This window comes from Balaenoptera physalus (assembly GCF_965194825.1).
Source record: "Balaenoptera physalus genome assembly, chromosome: 15".
NCBI classification, from domain to species: domain Eukaryota; kingdom Metazoa; phylum Chordata; class Mammalia; order Artiodactyla; family Balaenopteridae; genus Balaenoptera; species Balaenoptera physalus.
In genome coordinates, this window is record NC_138894.1 from 2494317 (window position 1) to 2518502 (window position 24186).

General features: G+C 41.7%; 2 long non-coding RNA genes across 8 annotated transcripts in view; both read left to right on the plus strand.

Annotated features, from left to right (window-relative positions):
- Positions 1-24186, plus strand: part of LOC309643647 — a 245578-nt gene that overhangs the window by 98632 nt on the left and 122760 nt on the right. The window lies entirely within an intron of this gene.
- LOC309643653 lies at positions 12857-17489 on the plus strand. Its single transcript, XR_014253949.1, has 2 exons — positions 12857-15057; positions 15402-17489. It is a non-coding gene; the product is annotated as an uncharacterized lncRNA (long non-coding RNA).

Below are 24186 nucleotides of genomic sequence, written 5' to 3' on the forward strand. Positions count from 1 at the left end.
AAATACATCCAGTCAGGAAAACTGATTGGCTTTTACTTGTAAAACTTTATCTAATCTGTTAGGAAAAAAGTAACAGTAACCAGCACACAATGAAAATTCTCTGAACTTCTAAGATACCCTTCCTTTCTGTATTCCTGCAGTCATCTATAGTTAGCTTCTATTGTATGCAAACATTTAAAAAAAATCAATGATAAGGAAACAGAAGGAGAGACAGAAAGGTGAGTCCCAGTATCTGCATCTTCATGGTTATTATGAGACTCCCACTGGCCAAATCCCAGGGTATTATGAGGGTTAACTCCAGTAATATCTGTGAGGTCCTCAAAATAGTGCACCATAACCTACTTGTAAACACATAGTAGATGCTCAATTATCCTTGCACTAATGACTGTATACGTGTCGTTTTCCAAATAAAGACTCACTCAGATGTTACCAACTTTACCAGCCTTCCATAAACTTTAAAGTGTAAGCAAAACTTGAGATCCTTCAAAACCATGATGGTGGTCTTTAGTAGAACCAACAGTAGTCGTTTTGAGATAAGATGGTTGGGACAGGGGGCTGAGATGTGTTGTGCCTGCTTTCTCTAGTGTAGTGACACTAAAAATGGGTCTGGGGGGGCAACATCAGCACAAAACAGAAACTTGTTAAAGATGCCAGTTCATGGGAGCCCCTCCAAAGCTGCAGAATCACAGTTTCTTCCATGGATCCCGGAAAGCTTTGTATGCATATTAAAATTTGAGAGGCAAGATTTACATAAGTACTTGTCACTCTAGGCTCACAATAAAAATGACATGACTAGTTTTAATAACTACTATCACCTGTGACCTCCTTCACAGATTCTGCCTGAGAGCGCATTTTTTAAAAAATGAAGTGTAGTTGATGTACAATATTATATTTGACTCAAGTGTACAACATAGAACAAATAAGTAATTTACCAGATAAAGACTTCAAAACATTAGTAATAAGAAAGCTAACCGAATTAGAAAAAATAGATGAACGCTATATGAAATTTAACAAGGAAATAGACTATATGAAAAAGAAACAGAACTGAAATATACAATCAGTAAAATGAAAAAAAAACTGAAATATACAATCAGTAAAATGGAAAAAAAAAATTGTTCCTCTAAAATCCAGAACAATTCAAGAATGTCCACTCTTGCCACTTGTATTTAACATATTATTGGAAGTCCTAGCTGCAGCAGAGAAGAAAACGAAAAGGCACCCAAGTTGGAAGGGAAGTAGTAAAACTCACTATTTGCAGATGACATAATAGTATGTATAGAAAATAAACCAGAAAACTATTTGAATCAATGCATTAACTTATTCAAAGTTGTAGAATGCAAGATTTATATGCAAAAATCTTTTGCTGTTGTAGACACTAATAATGTCCTATGAGAAAGAGAAAGCAATAAAAAAAAATCCCATTTAAAATCACATCAAAAAGAATAAAATAAATAGGAATAAACTTAACCATGGAGGTGAAAGGCCTGTACTCTGCGAACTATAATACACTGAGGAAGGAAATGGAAGGTGATACAAAGAAATAGAAAGGAGTGTGTGGGAGTGTGTGCCTTGGGACCTTGGGCGCGAGCCAGGCTGCCGGGGTTGCTCCTTGGTTCTGCTATTTGCTTGGTGCAGCTGTGGGCGAGTCACTTCTCTACGCCTCAGTTTTCTCATCTGTAAAATGGACTTAGTGATATTGTAGTGTAGTTGTAATAATTTAATTAGCTAATATATGTAATCAGGGGAACACATTGTAAACGTTGCAAAAATGTTTACAGTCATGGTTTAGTGAAATGGGGACAACTTCATGGGAGTCTTTTGGGAGAGAAATTACTCATGCAGTTCTTTCTAATGTAGCTATTTATTTACGTGCCTGTCAGCATTATGTGTCTGGAGCCCCTTGGAAGGGCTGGGAGGTGACCCGTTTTCTGACTGCATCTTCACAGCCCCTGGAATGGAATGCCTGCTGAGAATGTAAAGGGTGTGAGATGCACAGGGTCCAGGGATAGCCCTGTGGTCTCCTCCGTCCCCCAAACATAATGGACCCAACATTAAAAATCAGAAACGCTGTATTTGCCATGGAAATTCACTTCAAGGCACCCCCAGTGAAATGTACCGTCCTACAACAAGGGGAGGTAAATGTAGTTCAGACAGAATGACCCTTCTTAGACAGAAATTCTGGAGCCACTATTGAAGGCCTTGAGGCAGAGGGTTAGTGCTTTGGATGTGGTTGGCAACGTGTCAGGGGCTCTGGGGATGGGCGGATGTCTAATGAGTCATTCTGAGTCGTCTAAAGTTAATAATGTCCTACTTTATTCTATTTGTTAGTGCAATTAAAATGATTTTCATATTAAGTAATTTAAGAATTGAGGCAGTTTTCTCTGGCATTTTAAATGGGCACGATCCCTGGAGAATTAGCCTAACATCTGTGGATTCCTGTGCTCTCTCCTCCCAGCATTTATTTTGTTGCCCACGTATGACCTGGAGGAGGGACACCCTGGGGTCCAGCTCTAGGGTGGAGAATGGCTTCTGCAGACAAGTCAGGTCTCCACTGAGAAGTCTCATTCCAGGAACCACCCTGGGCGAGCTCCACCTAATTCCCAGTCCTGACATCTTCTCAGTTGCCCATTTGCTGCTCTGGGTTTGATTTTGAGCTGCTTTCATGGCTTCTGTGTTCTGATTCCGCCAGGATTTCAGTGTCTCTCTCTCGCTCTCTCTTTTTTTAAAATTTTTATTGGAGTATAGTTGATTTACAACATTTGTTAGTTTCTGCTGTACAACAAAGTGATTCAGTTATACATTACATATACCCACTCTTTTTTAGATTCTTTCTTGAATAACAAGCCCTGGCCACATTCACAGGCTCTTCTCACATTCTTGAGTTGATGCTGGTGTTGACCCTGGTCGTCCCAGCTTAGATGGTTTGCTACGCCCAGTGGATTTCTGCCCTCACCCCCTCCCACCTCACCCCTCAACCTGAGCCTTTGTTGAAACCTCACCTCCACCCTGACTCGGGGGTAGAACTGGTGATACATTTTAACTGTGACCACGACCAAGAACCCAAGATCTGGAATCAAACAAAATTGATTTTTCATTCCAGCTCTGATCCTAGTTCCACGATAGAGTGTGCGTGTGTTGACAGATTGTTCTGAGTATGCTTCCTCCTGCCTAAACTGAGCACGGCAGTGATGGCTTTCCTCGTGGGGCTCTTGCGAGGACTAAATGATGACCTGTGTAAGGGCCCTATCACAGTAAGCGTTCAACGGGCGTTAGTTGCTGCTGTTATTAGTATGTCAGCCTTTCTACGGTGCCAGACACCGCGAAGGCTGGTCCCTCCAAACCAAGCCTGCAGTGTACCCTCTCTACTAAGCATGGGAAGAGGAGACAAAGAATGGCGAAGCTTTTCACCTTTCAGAAATAGGAAATAGAAATAGATGTATTTAGCTGCCCTTGCTACTTAGAAAACCTTTGCACACCACTGCTGGAGACTGAGTCAAAGAGAGAAACTCCTGAGCGGGATGGGGGAGCGGCGCCCAGGTGGGTGTGGAGCCCTCCTGGGGCAGAGGCGGCCGGGAGAGCATAGCGGTCGTGGGTCATTGGTGTTGGAAGAGATCTCAGCGTTCGTCCAGTGCAAACTCCTCATCCACCAGTGGCGAGCTGTGATCCAGAGAGGTAGGCGCCGTGCCTCCGTTCACGTAGCAGAGCTAAGGACAGAACCCTGGTTCTGAGGCCCCAGGGGACTCTGGTGGTGGCTCTTCCGCATCACAGGCTCTCGGATGTGGTCCCTTGAGCAGCGGCATCAGCATCGCTCGGCAACTGGTTGGAAATGCAGATTCTCGGGTTTCAGCCCAGACCCGCTGACCCAGGATCTCTTGGAGTCAGGACAGGAATCGGTGTTAAAACAAGGTGCCACCCAGGCGATTGGATTTTAGAAGCACTGCTCTTCATTATATTGGTTTGTCATTATGTTGGTTCCTAACTTGATTACATATGTTTCTGCAAAGCAAGGAAGGTATGTAAAAAAAAACACAAATATAAGAAAACATACAGAAAGAAGAGAAAACCAGGAATCTTTTGATATTAACCAAGACAGACCAATATCTATCTACATCTATTTCTATATTTTTTTTTCAGAAAACACATATATATGTATACTGTCGTGTTTAGGTCCCACTATTAAGAGCGCTGCTCTCTTTGTGTGATTTATTACAGATCCAGGTACAGCCCCGGTTCCAGTGTTACTGGTTGGGTGCAGTAACGGACTGTTAGCTCTTCCAAGCATGTGAACATAAATACACTAGAGAGGGAAGAAGGTGCATGTGTGTGCGCGAAATATTACTGTTTGATATAACTATTTCGTGGAAAATATGACAACATGAAAAACTAACGTAAAAGTGGCAAGAAATTTATGTTTCATGGCGAAGCCCACAGGCTCTGGGATACTTAAATCACATTACATGGAGTTGTCAATCCCTTCTTCCCTTGGTATTAGTGGGTGATGTATGAAAGCAAGTGTGTTTAACGTAATAGTGATTTTTCATGGGTCTGTCTGGACAGACCTTTCTCACTCGTCATCAAAACCTATAAAAGTGCCTGGTGATGTTTTAGCTCCTGGAGTGTTTGATTGTTTAGGACAGAACTTTATGGTAAAAGCATTGAATCTAACTATCTCACAACAAAAGAACAAAGTAGTTGGATTATTTTTGGAAAAGTTTGAGATGAAATGGTTAAAGTCATTGATGGACCTGGAAGAATGTAAGCAAGTCAGATTATTGTCTTAGATACTGAGTAGACTTGAGAGGGCTATGGTTTCTATGTGAATGTCTACAGTTCTGTGTATGTGGGCTGATGTTTTAGCTTGAATTGGAGTCTTCGTCGTAAAGGGGGACCACAGATGTGGATCACTGAATCGCGGGAAGGGTGGCTTCTGTCCGGAGCCTCCTCCATGTTCTGGGCCCTTGGTAGCCCCTACTCTTCTCCATGGTCATGACCATCGTCAGTGTCATCAGAGCTGACACCGAACATTAGCGACAGGTTAGGCTCTACGATGAGTCTTCACGTGCCAACTCACATAATCCTCACTAGATCCTTAAGGGTAAGCACTGCCATTGCCCACTGTACAAAGGAAGGAACTTAAATGAGAGGTGAAGTGATCAGCCCAGGACCACTCAGCTAGTAAGAGAGACTCAGAGAGAAATCCAGGTAACTTCTTTCCAAAGCCCACTGTCTCAACCTCCATATGATGCTGCCTTTCCATTTCATGTAATCCTGACATCAGTGTTAAATTACATGTCTCATTTTTCCCTCTGTACGGTTGAGGATAATGGGGCTCAGGGAGAGGACAAAGCTGGTGAGGTCACAGGGCCAACCAGTGTCTGCATTGGTCTGTTTGCCCCTCCCCATGCTGCCCACCACACTTTCTGGTGTCTGGTGTCTTTGCGTTTTGCCTTTGGAGCTACTATGCAATGCTGTTCCCAACATTTGTTCGAGAACCAGACAGGACTCTGATAGTCTGTCCTTTTTATGTGAAAAAAATGGAGAATGTGGCTGAATGCCTAGACTCTGCTAACAAAGACAATGCAAAACTTCTGATTCTATCAGAAGCTAGTTTGTAGAATGTGAATGGTGCTCCAGAAAAATAAAAGGGTCAGTTCCAATCTGAATCCCTGAAGTTTATTTCTGTGTGATGGTAGGCTGGTAATCCAACCAATATTGGCTTGGATTTATACTGGCTGCTACCAGATGCACTTTTGATATTACTTTTTTAGTAATAAATAAGAAGACAAAGTGTTATCAATTAACCGATATTCCCAAATTGGTACTGGATGACGTAATGACCTTTGACCATTCACTTCAATCCTCTGAGCCTCGATTTCCTAATCTGCAGAAAGTGAGATGATCGTAACTCGCATGACGATTAGGTACTGTTCCCGTGAAGTACTTACTTTATCAATTCTCAAGCCCAGCGGACGATCCGCCACTCTTGCCCATCATGTGGATAACTGCGAAAGTGGCAGTTGTGTGCATTTGACCCTGAAGTGCAGGTCTGATGCCCACAGGCTTGTTAGTTGAGTGTTTTACTATGTGGTTGGTTTGGTATAGATTTGGGGAAGAGACAGAGATAGACATGGAAAAAAATGGAGACGGAAAGCAGGGCTTTTTGTTTTGTCCTCTAAACTCTGAGGATCTGGGGAATATTTAGTATGCTTCTAGAAGGGAGTTTGTTACTCAGTTTCCCCAGGGCTCCTGGACTTTTCCCAGGAGGTTTGGAAATGAAACCCACTTCTGCTCAATTTTTCTAAACTTTCATTAACTCCATACCACTGAATATCCCTCTAAGCCAGTTTTCTCCAAAGTGGGGTGTACACTTAAATTCCAGGGGGAGGTAAGATAATCCTATTGATCTTTTATATTGGAATTTCTTATTTTTTTTAAGCTAAAAAAAGAACTATTATTAATCTTTAATACCAGCACTTTCTCTCACAGCCTGTACGTTGGAAAGTTGGTCAAAAGCTGTCATTCCATTTGCTTTTGGTAAAAAGTGACTTACGGCAGTTTGCTTGGAACCAATCAAAGGGATCTTGAGACTTTAATGATAACAGTACACAGATATAATTTGTCAGTGAATAAGTCAACACCCCGAACTCCACAATTACTTCCCTTTCTTCCTCTGTCAAATTAATGCCTCTAATTTTCCCAATCTTGTTTCCCAAATCCTTCACATTGTAGCCAGTTTCATTGTTTTCAAACATAAATCACAATTGTCCTTCTCACACTTACCCCAGCTTAAAGCTCTTCAGTTGCACTTAAGACCAAATCCAAAATCTTCACAGAGGCCCTATGATCTATCCCTTCAACCGTATCACGCTCTTCCTGCTTCCCGCGCTGTGGTCACCCTGGTGTCCCCTCCACCCCTAGGACAGGCCGTGCTGTTTTCTGCGTAAGGGTTGTTGCATCAGCTATTTTGTCTTCTAAGAGTAGCTGACATCCCTTTATTCCTTTAGGCAAAGTATTGTGTCTCTTTTTTATTGTTTGTATAGGCAGTCTAAGTGCAGCAACCCTCTTTCACTTTAGAGGCTATAACCGGTATGACCAAGATCACTCCATCCCTACCAGCTTCACTAAGGAGTCATGCTTCCGAATTTCGTGGGTTTTATCATTCTCATTCCGACACCAAGGCGTCTAGGCTACTTGGTATTTCCTGTTGCTGTTTACACGATTTAATCAACAACCTGGATTAGGTCAGCAGAGGAGAGCCGTCATGGCTGGGGGCCTGGTGGCTGGTAGGGTAGACGCTGTGTCCACCAGGTGCAGGTTGGTTAGGGCTGGAAAAGCATGTGCCGAGTCAGTCTCTGCGTCCCGTCTAGGTGGAGATGCACGACGTCTGTAATCACAGCTCCATCAAATTTATAGTAACTCAGAGTCAATCTGGAAGTACCATTTGGCTTCACCATTTTGCATCTTTGATGTCTTTTATGGTTAACACTAAACTCTGCTGTTTCTCTCACAAATGCTCTCAGTATTACTTTTGGTTTACCTGTCATACCAGAAGGGTTCATTGCGGGAATTATGCCAGTTCCGAGTATATTTATTCCAATTATTCATGCAGAAAATAGGGAAATAAGCACTGCATGGGTCTTTGAGATAAACTTAGACCGAGGTTGTTTATCAAGTGTCCTTCTGTAAGCCCCATGCTAACCATTCAACCAGAGTGGCATCTGTGTCCCCTCGATTAGTGTCAATTTAGAGCCAACACCTGTAACCTTCTGAAGATCTGTCATCTCTTCTTCACACACTCATCCTTCTAAATGGCTGCAGGTTTCTCTGGGAAAGAGCGGAGGAAGCTTTAAGGTGTGTACTTGGGCCATGTTTTAAGGTCCATTCCTAATGGTTCTCACTCCAGGGGTTCAGGATGTGTGAACTGCCCTAACGTCTAGTGTCTGGCTGTGGATTCATAGTGATTTCTGGATTATCTAATCAAGGAATACTTTAGTAGGTCACCCGTCTATTAATAGGGAGCCAGTAATAAACCTCTACAGATTTCTAAGTGTCGATAAACTCCACCATTGCATCTCTGTGGTGTATTATGCTAACTGGGTCAATTTGTCTCTGATAGTTAAGCCTCGTGACCGGGTCCCCACCACCCTGAGATTTCATTATTCTAACCCTATCCCTAACCCTAACCCAGTAAAATCAGAGCTTCCAAGTCAATGGCACGATCTCACATCATCATTTCAGGGATCCATAGGACAGCCTCGCAGGATGGTTTGGGGATGCTGGAACCCTCACCAATGTGTTTCTTTTTGCTTTGCCACGGGGTAAGGTTAGGAAGTGCCTACAGGTCTCGCACATAAGAGGTCCGCTCCCACATCCCATCTCCTTAGACCTCCTGTTTCCTCAGCTGCAATATTGTCAGCGAGGTTTCCACTTCTCAGTTCATTGCTCGTAGCACCACTGGATCCAGGCTTCAACTGATCAGACCAACAAACGGCTAGACCACTTGCTGCTGAGTGAGCGAAGACAGTAAATCTCCCACAGTGTGCTCATTGATCTAACACCTTTAAGATATGCTCCATTGTGCCTTTTATTTATTTATTTTTTAAATTTAATTTTTATTTTATATTGGAGTAGAGTTGACTTACAGTGTTGTGTTAGTTTCAGGTGTACAGCAAAGTGGTTCACTTATACATACACATACATCCATTCTTTTTCAGATTCTTTTCCCATATAGGTTATTACAGAGTATTGAGGAGAGTTCCCTGTGCTATACAGTAGGTCCTTGTTGGTTATCTATTTTATATATAGTAGTGTGTATTCCATCATGCTTTTATATTTATATTAGAATATATATTATGATACTTAGGTAAGATGTTAATAGAAGATAATTTAATATATCATAATAGTAATAATATACAGTATAGTATGTATGTGTATTAGACTATACAGAAAATATATATGTATATAATTACATATAATATCTACTGATACACATTGGCAAGACCTTTCTCTTCCTGGAGGAGTGATTAGACACCCAGAGACTAACACTAGAATAAAACTATCAACAATCCCAGAGCAAGGGGACAAGGGGAATTGCTGTGAGAGCTGAAGCCTTGACCAAAGACCACTTAGAGGCACCTCCAGTTGTGAAGGGACCTGGCTGCATTTAGAGAGCAGGACGTTGCAGGGAATAAAGACCCTGACCTCTCTCTCCTCTGTCTTCTGGCCTCTGGGTGGTCACTCAATGGCTGAAACCACCTGGAAACAAGCCGGCAAGGGGGCCCCACCCAGTGATGTCCTCTGTGTGGGTTGCCTCCCAGGGCCCAGAGCAAGACAGAAAAGGTTGGACAGTGTTCTAGAAAATGGGTGTGCAAATGGAGAATAACTAGCAATCCATAAAACCTCACAAAGTCAATATAAAACACCCCAAATTTAAATTTTAGGGGCTCATAAATGTTCATTCTCATTACTGAAACGTGAAACTTTTGGGAATTTGTCAAAGTCTTGTAAAGTTGCTCTGTAAGCAAGGAAAATCTTTCTTGCTGCATGGTCGCAGCTGATGGTGGGATGAGTTATTCCCACAGCTGTAAACTGTCACAGTTTACCCACACTCCCGATACATTGGGAAAATGTTAATTTGGGAATTTTCATCCATTTCTGCTTCTGGTATGCTCGCTGCGATGGAGGGTAAGGAGAGACGCATCTGGGGAGTTTCCATCTCGTGCTTTATTTCTTTTTCTACCTTTTAAATACTTTGCAATTTTAAAATTGAAGTCTAGTTAATTTACAATATTGTGTTAGTTTCAGGCGTACAGCATAATGATTCAGTATTTTTGATTATTATTTAGATTATATCCCATTACAGGTTATTACCATATAATGAGTATAAGTCCCTGTGCTATACAGTAAATACTTGTTGTTGTCTATTTTACCTTTAGTAGTTTGTATCTGTTAATCCCATACCCTGATTTGTCCTTCCCCCTTCCCCTTTTTCTACCCTTCAATAACCATACCTGCTTTAAATCATATTCTTAGAAGTATCCAGTTTTGATCCTTAATTAAACTGTGGTTAAGAGGTATTTGCTTGTTAATGGTAATTGACAGTTGAAGTTTATTCGAGCCCTGTAATGGTCTTAAAGCACCACAAGCATCCTACTTGTATTACCTTTGAGCATCTGAAGGTTGATCCAGAGAATCAGCATTAAAATCAGTGCCAAAAAAAGAATCTCCAGCTGGATCTTAGCTGTATTGTCTTGAATGAGTGAAAAGGAAAAACGACGTTTACTGCGTGCAATGCTACCCATTCCTTCTAGGGGAAAACTCTTTACCAAGGGGCGTAAGAGACGGGATGCTTGACCATGGAAGTGCATTATCGAGTTTTCTTAGATGCTTCCTCCAAGCCATCTGAGAGGAGGGCTTTTATCACAACTGACTTCCTTCTCTAAAAGGAGTAGCTCTGAGACAGCCTGTCTCTCTCTCTTTCTCTTTCTTCCCCCTCCTCCCCCTCCTTCCCCTCTCCCCCTCATCCCTCCGCTTCCTTCTCCTTTTTTCTGTCTTCCCCCCTCTCTCATTCTTCTCTCCCTCTTTATTCCTTCCTTTCTTTTTCTTATCCTATAGAAAATTTGGAAAATATAGAAAACCATAAAGTTAGAAATTATCAAAATCATCTAGAATCCCATTTCATGGGAAGAATGCTTAATGTTTGGAGTGAAAACGATTCAGAGTGAGTGTGTGTGTGCACAGGCATGCGTGCACGTGCGCACACAGGCAATGTGTAATTAATCAAAATGGAAGCTTTAACTTTTAGTGTCTTAAGAACAATTAAGCAGGTTATTCCTAACTAATAATTCTCTTGTAAGATATAGCCATGGGAAGTGCTCATGTCATTTACAAAAGGGGCTGATGCAATTCCTGAAAGTATATTTCCATAGAGCGGCACAGCCTCACTTCCGTTTTGAGTATTGTTTTGGGGGTGGGTGGGCAGGTTCTCAGAATTCCCTGTCTCAAAGGGTGGTCTGGTGTCAGTTCTGCCTTTCCTTCTCCTCTGCCTCTGCTGGGCCACAGGTGCCGCGGGTAGCTGTGGATAAGGCTCCAGTGAGGCCATTGGGAAACTTGCGTTTGGGGCGGAAGATGTTTAAAATGTGTTCAAGTGAAAAAGTTGGCTTGGAGACGTCACTTGAAAGCATGGAAAATGTCTTTAGGCACAAGGGCAGGCTCTGAGCACCACGGTACCCCAAATGAGGCTGTGCGAGGACTGAGAACATTCCGCAATAAACAGCACCTCCTACATGAAGTGCTCTAGCTGCACAGTCTGCCTCTTCCCTCAGCCGGGCACTCAGGCTGCCCAGAAGCTGCGCTGTGGACCGGCCGTGCTCCTGGGTGGTCCTTGCTGTCTACATAGAGAGCGGGGACGGAGCCAGGTGTGTACATGCAGCCTCACAGGTCAAAACGCGGCAGTTCTTACAATGATCTTGCTCCGGACTCACTACAGTTCTGCCTACCTGGAAATAAGAGCAGGAGAGAAACTCCAGTGCCAGGACCCAAAGAGCGAAGTCACTTCCGAGCTCTTATTATTTTCTCTCAGTCGATGGCACTGTTTTGAATAAATAGGCTTTGGTTGAGTTACCTTGACAAAGTGGAATAGAGTAAGCTTTCTTTGAATAAAGAGGATTTCGTTGTCATAAATTCCAAAGCTTTGTTATCAAAGATAGAAATTGTATAGTAGCAGAAGAATTTTAACTAAGTCTTATAACAACACTACCCTACAGAGAGATAATGCGAGTCTACTTGGATCTAGATGGGGGAGTTGGAGGACGGGGTGGAGGGCGGGAGATCCGCCCTGGAGACTGACAGACTCCTGTACAACCATGCCTGTAAGAAAGACACACATGGAATCAGACAGGAAGGGAAGAGAAGCCATCAGGTCGGGACCTGTGCTCGTGGGAGGGGACTCAGGAAAAGGGAGATGACATGCGGGGTGGGGGGAGCGAAGTTCTGTCCTGGGGAGCGAGTGCTTTGAGCCACATACTGGGACCCCCAGCCCTGGGGTCTGACACAGGGAAGACGAGCCCCTTACTTACTCAGTGAAGTAAGTCAGACAGAGACAGACAAATAAATACTCTATGCTATCACTTATATGTGGAATCTAAAAAATAAAACAAATGAATGTATATAACAAAACAGAAACAGACTCCTAGATACAGAGAATAAACTAGTGACTACCAGTGGGGAGAGGGCTGGGGGAAGGGGTGAGATGGGGTAGGGGATAAGAGATGCAAATTACTGTGTATAAAATAGATAACCAACAAGGATTATTTTATTACATGGAAATATAGCCATTATTTTGTAACAACTTTAACTGGAGTGTAATCTGTAAAAATATTGAATCACTGTGTTGTACACCTGAAACTAAAATAATATTGTAAATCAACTATACTTCAATAAAAAAATAATCTGAGACAAAAAGAAATATAATGCAAGCCACATATGTACTTTAAAATTTTCTAGAAGCCATATTGAAAAAAACAAGATGAAAAGTGAAATTAATTTTAATAAAACATTTTATTTAACCCAATATAAAAATATACTAAAATTCCAACATGTAATAAAAATATGTAGTGAAATGTTTTGCATTCACATGGGCAGTATTTCACTTCCTCAATAACTTGTAATTAATGGCTGTTTTTTTCCCTTCTTTTCTTCCAGCAAGAGGGGGTGATTTTCCAGAACAACTGGCCTGAATAGAAGTTTCTTCACTTTGATTAGTCTAAATTGTGGTGTTGCATTTGATCCTTGCCAAAATAGAGCCTTTGTCCATGGGAAAGGAAAAAAATATATACATATATATATATATATATATATATATACACACATATACATATAAAATTTATTTACTAAAAGATATATGTCTATATAAGTGTATATGTATATGTGTATATCTATACTGATACCACTTTTCGTCCTCCCTGGAAGACTACAATGCCAGCATCCAGGATAGCTACTAGAAAGTACTCTGTCATCCACTAACCAAATATCGATTGAATCCCTACTATGCACCAGGCACCGTTCTAACAGTTGAGTCCTCCCTGTATTTCTAAGAAGACTGGCATTAGTGAAATGTGTGTATAGACACAGTGTGACTTGCACATTTTTCCATCCACTCTTTTCCATTCGGTTCCTCTGAGAACATTTACTGAGTCCCTCACCTCCTCCAGGAAGTCTGCCAGGTGCTGAGGGTGCACACAGACCAGTGGGGGAGCAGACCTAGGATGGCATAAATGTTATGATTAAAAACATGAGCGTGTAGAAGAGGTTATGAGAGTTAGAAGAGTGCAGGAGATGAGCCCACATGCTGACGAGGGTGCTTGTGCGGAGGAGAGGAAGTGGGCTGTTTCTTGAAGGGTTTGCTGTCTGAGCTGAGACATACCAGGATGAGTGGCAGGGAGGAGTTGGAAGGCAGCATCCTCCCAGTGGAGCGAGGGCAGGAGGGAGCGGCATGAGCGTTTGCTCGGAGGCCTCGGAGAGAGGGGGGTTTGGTGGGAGAGCTACAGTAGGGAAGGTTTCCTGGGCTGGGGGTGGAGGGCAGGGGATACAAGAGAGGAATAACGCTCAGATCATCAAAGTGTCTCACTCAGCCTCCTTTTGTTATGTATGAGGAAACCGAAGCCTAGAGGGTAAGCAGGTGCCAATCACCTCTCTCATCTTGGTCCCTCCAGTGGCAGCTAAATATTCCAGACACAGGTCTAAGGGTGCTGAAATGAACATAGTCATTGGTGCAGCATTTATTTTAGTGAGCGTGTAATCCCAGCGGCTCTAAGTCTGTCTTTAGTGAGTTTAGATGTTGAGATGGTCTAGGTCATGTGTGAGCAAATACAAAGCAAGGCGAGAATGGAGCGTTCCTAAGTCTGGGGGCGGGGTGGGGCACGAGGCCGTTGGCCGCACGTCATGAACAGAACTGGTGGAGGAGTGAACGTTCCTGGGCCTGTTGGTTCTGACCGAGCGCCCAGGTACGTGAACGTGGATGCAAAAATGGTGCACAGGGGTTCACACGGCCTGCACCGTTCAGGGGAAAGCTGCTGTCACTGAGGCCCTAACCCCTTGCTGCCAAGGCCCTGCCCACAGAAGGAAGCCCAGAGTGAGCGTCCAATGTGGGGAGAGCCCCGTGAAGCTCCCCACCACCCGCGCAGAGAGACAGCTGCCCCGTCGGCTTTGCTGCTGCGCAACGTGGGCCCCGCCCGCTGTAAGCAGAGGGCAGAGGGGCACGTGTATTTATTGGCCTTGGCTATCTAGAAGGAATTTAAAAAAATATCTCAGTATTTATATTTAATGTTTACACTTAAGGGGTCTTTGCTGACCACCTCTCACATTTTCCTTTCGAAGCTCACTCTTCTTTAAAGATCTAAAAATAATTGCATTATTTCTAATAAAATGACGATTCTATTTGGGGGCAGAAAGTCAGAACTTTCTATACATTTTTTTCTATCTGACTTTTAACAAAGCTGGTGCCCTCTTGAGACGTAAAATGGCCTTCTTGGTGTCTCTTAAATTCCCTGCTTTCCCTTCTCATTCTCTTTAATTCCAGAGCAGAAAGAAAACGATTAAGAGAGATGTTCCTGCTGCCCTTTCCAATTAAAAAAAAAATCGTTTTCCTAAACCCCCGAAAGCCAGAAACCCGGTATGATTTTTCTTGCTGGTTGGGTTGCACATTTAATCTAGCGGGTTGTTGAATTATTGATGCTGTATTTCTTTTTTCTTAATTTTGTAATACGTCCTGTAAACTCAACTTCACTCTGGGCTTTGATCCTGATTTCACATTTTATTTTAACCCTGGACGACTATTAAAAATTTAACATCCAAAGTTACATGTTATCAATCTCCTTTGGTGATTTTCAAGGCAATGTTGGTTGAAATGAAATTCTCTCCGTATCCCTGGATGTTTATTATGGAAGGTGCAGCTGCGCTGTTTGTCTGAAGCATAAGCATGACCATGTATCAATGTGGTTACCCAGCGAGCACATATGTTAAGGTACAGGTTTACTGGAGGCTGTGTTTTGTAATTGGGTTTAGTGAGTTTATTTTTTTTATTTTTTTATTTTTTTTTAAATTTTTTTAATTTAATTTAATTTAGTTTTATTTATTTATTTATGGCTGTGTTGGGTCTTCGTTTCTGTGCAAGGGCTTTCTCTAATTGCGGCAAGTGGGGGCTACTCTTCACCGCGGTGCGCGGGCCTCTCACTATCGCGGCCTCTCTTGTTGCGGAACACAGGCTCCAGACGCGCAGGCTCAGTAATTGTGGCTCACGGGCCTAGTTGCTCCGCGGCATGTGGGATCTTCCCAGACCAGGGCTCGAACCCGTGTCCCCTGCATTGGCAGGCAGATTCTCAACCACTGCGCCACCAGAGAAGCCCTAGTGAGTTTATTTTGATAGAGATGGCCAAAGGGATTAGTGAGGACGCTGACGGGGAGGGTTTCAGTACAACTGTGCAGGGCCCAGAAGTACACCCTCTGCAATCGAAAAGAGATTGGGTTAAGAGAGTTATGTACATGAGCTTCTCAAGAGGTGTGTATGGCTGACAGAAGTCATTGAACATCTGCATCTTTTCCAGCGCCTGGAGTGGATGATGGATAGTGGGTGTGGGGAATTGGGAGTATTTTGTTTTTTTTTTTTTTTGCTGTGGTAGATGACAGGAAAAATATTTTTTCTTTTATTTTGGAAAGGGAATTAAAGTTTCTAAATTTGAGGTAGCTTAGCCTGATGGTTCTACAAGTAAAGAGCCTAAATTATTAAAATTTCCTATGCTGAATTTAGAGATGCCAAAGAGCCACTAATAATTCCTTCCTTCTCTTTAACATTTACTCACGTGGCCTCTATGTACTTCTGAAAATAATAAGAGAACCACAAGTGTCTGTGATTGTATTTTAAGTGTAGTTGTGACACTGGAAGATTCTATTGCCAGAAAGCTAAGCTTACAGAATGGGGGAGGCTTGTTTTCTGTGGGAAAGCCTGCTGGGCACACTCACGAACGGTTCAGCCCATTTAGGACTGAGTACACGGCAAAAATAATTTTCATTGTTCTGCCCCTGAAGTGCCACGAAGCACAAGCTCAGAGCAGGGAGGAAGCGCCTTTCTACTCAGTGTTCCTCTTCGTTGGGAATAATGTACATGTGTTTGCATACGTGTCAGCCAGTAAAGGCCCCCTGTGTTGTGGGATCATCAGCATTTTGTCGAGGTGCTTGCACGAGTGGGGAGACATCATCAGGGAGCATCCCAGGGGCAGCACGCGTGCCTCTACTCCCATCGTGTTCCTGGACCATTTGCTGTACAATGCTGGGCACAGAGTGAGCACTGAATGCCGCACGGCGTTTAATGCATCAGCAAGCCTAGGACACTGAGAATTCCATGCCGTGGTCTGATTGAAGCTGGAAACGGCTCACACTCGCTCCCCGTTGCACTGCAAGCGTTTCCTCCACGCTGGGTCTCACAGTCTTTCATGACATAGACAATCTCTTACACCTTCCGTGTGTCTTATTTTGCTGATGAACTCTTTCCGAACCTTAGCCATGCTTCCTGAGCTCCCCGAAGCTGGAGGGAACCCAAACTGCCTCTCGCTGCCTACCTGTGTCTGTGTCCTTTGCTCCATCCTCCTCCAGACCCCCACCACACGTCTTTCCTCTGAAGGATTACAGCAGCTTGTGTCTTAGGGCCCCTCCTCCTCCTCTGCCTGCATTTCTTCTCTTCCTGCCTCTCTAGAATGATGAAGCCCCAGACTTTGGCCCTAGGAACTCCACCTTGAGCTCTATGCTTCTGCATTTTAAAGTCCCGTTGGTCTCAGAAGCATTGCACCTTGAGATGTTAGAACTGGAAGATGCCTTTGAGATGCTCCTGCTGCATCTCTTTGGTGTTCAAATGACTGAAGTCACTCAGGAGGCAAAGAACAGGGATGGGATGAAAGGTTCTTGTGACTCCCAGGCCCTGCGCCTCTCTGCTCGCCTGCGCGGCCTCCGGGCTCTTACCAGAATCCGGCAGGCGGGTGCAGGGGTAGCGCTTGGGCTGTCTCTTGGACCTGCATCCCAAGCACAATCTTAATTGCCCTGTGGGGGAAGGACTCAGGGGCTGAAAAGAGAAAGCGAAAAGGAAGACATGGAGGTGGGAGGAGGAGGAGAAAAAGACAGGAAGGTTCTGCGAAAAAGGAGGGAAGGCTTATCTCACGAAGCGTAACGTCCTCAAGGTTCATCCGTGTTGCTGCATATAACAGGGCTTCCTTCTTTTTTAAGGCCGAGTAATATTACATTTTATGAATATATCACATTTTCTTTATCCATTCATCTGTTGATGGACATTTACATTGTTTCCACATCTTGCCTGTTGTGAATAGCGCACAGTGAACGTGGGAATGCTAATAACTCTTTGAAATCCTGATTTCAAGTATTGTGTGTAAATACCTAGAAGTGGGATTCCTGGGTCATATGGTAGCTGTTGTTTTTGTTTTTTTTGAGAAACCCATACTGTTTTCCATAGCAGCTGCACCATTTTGCACTCCTACCAACCTTGTATAAACGTTCCAATTTCTGATTCTACTTTATGAAGTATCTAAAATAGTCAACCTCATAGAAGCAAAGAATAGAATGATGATTCCCAGGGGCTATGGTAAGGGGGAAATGGGGAATTGCTAATCACTGTATGTAAAATTTAGTTATGCCAGGTAAACACGTTCTAGAGATCTGATACAGAACACTGTGCCTATAGACAACAATGATGTACTGTACATGTAAGTGTCTGTTACAAGTGTAGATCTCATGTTAAGTAAGGTTTCTTACCAAAAAAAAAAAAAAAAGTCTAAAAGGACAACTGCACACATTCTCACATTCCGGTTGCTAGTGTTTTCCGTCACGCCTGGTGTGATGATGTGCACGTGATGGTGAAATGGTCCCCAGGCTCCTGGCTCTGACTCCATTGTTATTGACCTTGAGCTGCCGAAGAAGTCTTGGGCATGATTCCATACGATCTGTATCTAAATGCAGATATTTTCTTTCCTCCTTTTTTTTAATTTTAAAAATACATTTAGTAGGGAGGTTATGGCTTCCACTAAGCTGGGATTTAGTATTTTGAAATGTGTGAAAGAGATTTTTAAACTAGATAAGAAGATCTATGCTTTTTCCTCTTTACATTTTGAGTCAATTATATATTTGAGTTTCCACTGCACAGTTGTGTAAATGTGCTTCTGAGTTTTTCCAGGCATCAACAGATAAAAAAGACATAAGGAAAAGTAAATGCCTAGAAATAAGAGTACTTTTGGAACCTAGTTCTACTGCAGAAGATGCTGCTGGTTAATACCACCTGCCTCAAACTTTATATTCTAATTTTTTTTTTTTGAAAAAAAAAGAGGACTTTATTCACTCTAAGAAAACAATGCACAAGAACGAAAATGAAACTATAGTACACTACATAGTTCTGCTGTATGTAATGTTTACAGGATCATGATGTCATAAACACTGTATGTGAGGAAGAGAGGGAAGTTGAATCTTCCCTAGCAGGAATTTTTTTTCTTAACATCTTTTTTGGAGTATAATTGCTTTACAGTGGTGTGTTAGTTTCTGCTGTATCACAAAGTGAATCAGCTATACGTATACATATATCCCCATATTATTCTAATAGTTTTAATCAAATAAATAAACATCTAATCAAAAACATTTTTTCAGTTCTCCATATTTGCTTTTTCTAATCTAGGTATCCAGCATGTATTTAAGTCTGTCTTATTCATTAAGATCTTCCTTAAGATTTTGATTGTTTTTACGATACTGTCTCATGCATTTTGACACTGTGGTAACGCACTATATGCTTTTACAATGAAGTCTGTTTATTGCAGTCTCCGCCCATTCACAGGTCTTACGTACAAGATGATTTACCCTGTTTCTGAGCAGATGCTGCCATCAAGGAGAAAGAACTGTGCTTCAATAGTTAGGGTTACGCTGTAGACTTCAAAGTACCTTAATTGCATTTGAAAATCTGACTCTCAGAGCTCAGGAAAAACACACATTAGTCCCAATGTAAATTTAAAATTTTACTGAATGAAAGATGTTGAAATTCTTTTTTAAAAAATTAATTAATTTTTATTTTTGGCTGCCTTGGGTCTTTGTTGCTGCGCACGGGCTTTCTCTAGTTGCGGCGAGCGGGGGCTACTCTTCGTTGCGGTGTGTGGGCTTCTCATTGCAGTGGCTTCTCTTGTTGTGGAGCACGGGCTCTAGTTGTGCGGACTCAGTAGTTGTGGCATGTGAGCTCTAAAGCGCGGGCTCAGTAGTTGTGGCTCACGGGCTTAGTTGCTCTGTGGCATGTGGGATCTTCCCAGACCAGGGCTCGAACCCGTGTCCCCTGCATTGGCAGGCAGATTCTTAACCACTGAGCCACCAGGGAAGCCCTGAAATTCTTATTTACCAAGAGCATTCTAGATATCCATCTTTATGGTATGAGTAATGTGAGGGTCCCTGATGATTAGTGTTGTGTTTTAGGGTCTGTTCTATGGTTCTCTCTTATCTAAGGTCAAGAAATGCCTTTATTAAACATTTTTTGAAGGTTTAATTTTTTTCCACTTTTATTGAGATATAACTGACTTATAATGTCTAAGTTTGTGGTATACAGGGTAATGATTCGATATACATATATATTGTGAAGTGATGACCACAATAAGATTAGTGTACACATCCACCACCTCGCATAGTTACCATCTTTTTGGCACCATCTGTATGTGTGTGGTGAGACCTTTTAAGACATACTCTCTTAGCAACTTTCAAGTATACAATACAATGTTGATGACTGTAGTCACCAAGCTGTACATTAAATCCCAAAACTTATTCATCTTATAACTGGAAATTTGTACCCTTTGACCACCTTCACTCATTTCCCACAGTGCCTCACCCTACTGCCCCTGGAAACCACCAATCTATTCACTGTTTCTATGAGTTCTAAAAAAATTTTTCTATACATAAATGAGATCATACAGTGTTTGTCTGACTTATTTTACTAGGCCTAATGCCCTCAAGGTTCATCTATCTTGTTGAAAATTGAAGGATTTCCTTCTTTTTTTATGTCTGAATAATATTCCAAAATATAATATATATATAATATATATATCCAAAGGAAATGAAATCACACTCTGAGATATCTCCACCTCCATGTTCATTGCAGTATAATTCACCTTTGGATATATACCTCAAGTGAGATTTTGGGATCATATGGTAGTTGTATTTTTAATTTCTTGAGGAACCTCCATGCTTTTTTCCCTAGTAGCTGCACTAATTTACATTCCCGCCAACACCATACAAATGTTCCTATTTCACAAGACCGTCACCAGCACTTGGTATCTATTGTCTTTTTGATAATAGCCATTCTAACAAGTGTGAGGTGATTTCTCACTGTGGTTTTGATTTGCATTTCCTAATGATTAGTGATGTTGAGCACCTTTTCATGTACCTGGTGGCCATTTGTATTTTTTTTTTTTTGAAAAATGACTCCTTACATCCTTTGCCTGTTTTCTAATTGGATGATTATTATTGTTATTTGCTATTGAGTTCTATGAGTTCCTTGTATATTTTGGATATTATTCTCTTATCTGTTATATTGCAAATATTCTCTCCCATTCTGTAGAATGTCTTTTCATTTTGTTGATTGTTTCTTTCACTGGGCAGAAGCTTTTATGTTTGATATGGTCTCACTTGTTGATTATTGCTTTTGTTGATTGTGCTTCTGATATTATATCCAAAACTTCACTGCCAAGGTCCCTGTCGAGAAGCTTATTCCCTGTGTCTTCTGCTGGCCGGGATCTCCACTCTGGCATGCACTACTGCAAGCGAGAACGCAGTCTGCTAAGATCTGAGCCCTGGTGGCTGTAAGCCCCGCCTCCCTTCTCTCTATCTGACCCCCAGTGGTCAGGCTCTGTAAGGTGAGGCCTGAGTGGACCTCCCGGGAAGCTTCCTGAAACAGTGGGGAAACTGGATGTCCGCCTTGGGTTCTCTCTTTTCTACTGGAGAAACCATAGGTCCGGGGGAGGGGATGGGCTTTCTCAGTGTGGTCCTGTGCTGGCCTGGGGGATGGGCTATGCGGTCAAAAGGAACCTGCTCCTCTTCCCCTTCTAAGTGTCCTTCTTGATCTCTGCTGTCCAGGGGGTGCTTCAGCCTCACCCTTGGGTTCTGGGATGTTCCTAATGGTGTCTTGTCTATGGGTAGTTTCTAGTTGGCCTTCTTGTGAGGGGGACTAGAGTTGAGAATGACCTACATTGCTATCTTGATGAGGTCACCCCAGGTACTTTTTATTAAAAAATTAGGACTGTGGATCTAAGCACTAGAAGAAAATTAAGTTCTATCATATAAGGTCATTCAAAAGCATGGCAGGAGTATTGTCCGATTTCTTAGAACCCTCGTAGCTGATAAATGAAGATATTTTTTCTCATCACCTCTCCCCCCAGGGTATGGGTAGTCTGAAGTCTTTTCCAATTCTATACAGGCAGAGGCAATCAGAATTTGAGAAGAGTTGGACCTAAAGAATATGTATGTATGTGGTATCATTATGGAAAAGGGAGTTTGGGGTTGAGAGTATGGCTTTATCCAGTACTGTTGAAATGCACTAGCTTCAGTTATGATGTATGATGAATAAAACAAACTGTAGTGGGGAATCAAAAATATAGTGGTAAATGGTATTGCATTTTGTTTTGCTTCAGGTTTTGTTATTTTAGCTCAAGCTGCTTATATTTCTTTCTGAAACTACTATTACTCAACCACCGCACAAAGGGAAAGTTGCTTCTCTGCCCATGAATCTGTCATTGTGCTAATTACTTGGATGCTATATATTGAATTTATAGTGCAAGTTTTCAATATGAATTCTGCAGTACTCAAATAAAATGAATAATTCATACCTCAAAAACAAAAAAACAATATTCTTCGGTAATTATGGTTTCTGAATATTCAAGTCTTTGATAGAGATTTGACCCATGAAGAATTGGTCAAATCTACGATACATAAGCATATCTTTAAATTAAATTTTGATATGCTTTATAATACCAGAGTTGTCGCTCCATAATTGGATCATAACAAATTCAATTTACGTGTTGTCAAAACTAGTGGATTCTAGAATTTTAGTTATAATTACTCTTGGAAGATCCAAGAATCGCCAAATATAGCACAAAGAATTTGCAAGTGCTGATTAGAAAAATTCTAAAAACTTTAAATCCATATTAATTTTGAGTAAAATGTGATTTTTTCCCTATCATCATCTGACACTTGTAAATTCCACAGTTTTTCTTATTTCTTTTTATTGTCCAAGACATCAGTTTTTATTCCTTTTGAAAATCCTCTATTCATTTTGTAAATAATTATTGAAAAACTTTCTTTTGCTGTACGTGTGTGCACCCTCCCTCCCCCCCTCACATAACACAGATCAATTTATTTCTCAGCCACTGGAGGATAATTTACATAACTATGGCTCTGATCCCTAAATATTTCAGGGTATATTTCCTAAGAAAAGGGTATTATCTTATTTAAAAATCGTACAGTTACCAACTTCAGTCAATTTTACATTGCTATCCTTTATCAAACCCCTGGTTCTCAGCTCTACCTGCTCAGCTCCGGGAGCTCACCAGCTCCACCAGGTGCTCCTGGAAACCCACTCAGGGCTGTGAACCAGGACGACAATACAACTTACCTTGCTTGTTTCTCATGTATCAGGAACCACTGCCCTTTGCTGCTTGAGGAGTGTGTCTTGAAAACCTTTTTCTTTCTCACATATTTTTCCTGCCATATAAAAGTTATTTCAGGGGAATGTAAGTTCATCCCCTGTTGCTCCGTCTTGCTTGGGAGCAGAAATATTTTCCCCTTAATTTTGAAAACTTCTCTGTAAATTAGGGAAATTAGTCTCTTATCTGTAATGTACATTGCTAATATTTTCTCTCAGTTTGTCATGTCTTTTGATTATGACGTGCTTTACAATGCAATTTTTTCACTGTTAGGTAGTAAAACTTATCAATTTTTCTTTACTGAATCTGGAATTTTAGTCATCATTAGAGAGCCTTTCCTAAAAGTTCTACTAGTGCCCTAGTATATTTCCAGTTTTTATAAATGTTTGATGCGCATTTGAAAAGAAATATTGTGCTTTCTTATCAGCGTAAGGTGATTGGTGTATATCTAAAAGATCGATCTTATTGATTGTATTGTTTAAATCTTTTATATCCTACATTAATTTTTGTCTACTTGTTTTGTCTTCTGTTCAGAGTGATATGTTAAAATCTCCTATTGTTACTGTGTTTCTGTTTCTTTTTACATCACCTGTAATTTTTGTTTTGTGTATGTGGTTGCTGTGTTATTTAGTGCATACTTATTCATCACTACCAGATCTTTATGTGGCAGGTGCCTTTAAATATTACAGAATGTCCTTCTTTGGCTCATTTGCCTTGAATTCTATGTTTTGTATCAGGATTGCAGCCGCTGGCTTCTTGTTGCTTCTTTGCCCAGGATGTATTTATTCAAGTCTTTACTTTTAGCGTTCTTGAATCACTGCATTATAAGTGTGCTTTGTATGTAGTAGAGAGCTGTATTTTGTTTTATGGGCCAATTTGAAAATCTTTTTCTTTTTATGGGCACATTAGTCCTAGTCACGATTATTGATATGACTACTCTACTGGTCCCAATTTTGTCTTATTATTTTATGCAGTAATTAATTTGCTTACTACTTTATCTATTTACTTATTTATTCATTTATATTCTCTCTAGCTGTGGTGGGCTGGGTCTAGAGCGTGCGGGCTCAGTAGTTGTGGCGTGCAGGCTTAGTTGCCCCGCGACATGCGGGATCTTAGTTCCCTGACCAGGGATCGAACCCGTGTCCCCTGCATTGGAAGGTGGATTCTTAACCACTGGATCACCAGGGAAGTCCCCCTATTATTTTATATTTACTGTGTCTATTTCTCTATTTGGTGTGGTTGCTTTAAATTTTTTCTTTTGATATTTAAGAAGGTATAAATGTTTATTTTAGTGGTTACCTTTGGATTAGTGCTTTTTATAGTGCCCTTAATCCATGTAAATCCTTATTTTAGTGGTTACCTCTGGATTAGTGCTTTTTATAGTGCCCTTAATGCCGCCCTCGCAACCCGGCTCTTTAACTTGACTCTCCACCATCTGTCAGCCTCAGTGGTACCCGTTCACTCCCAC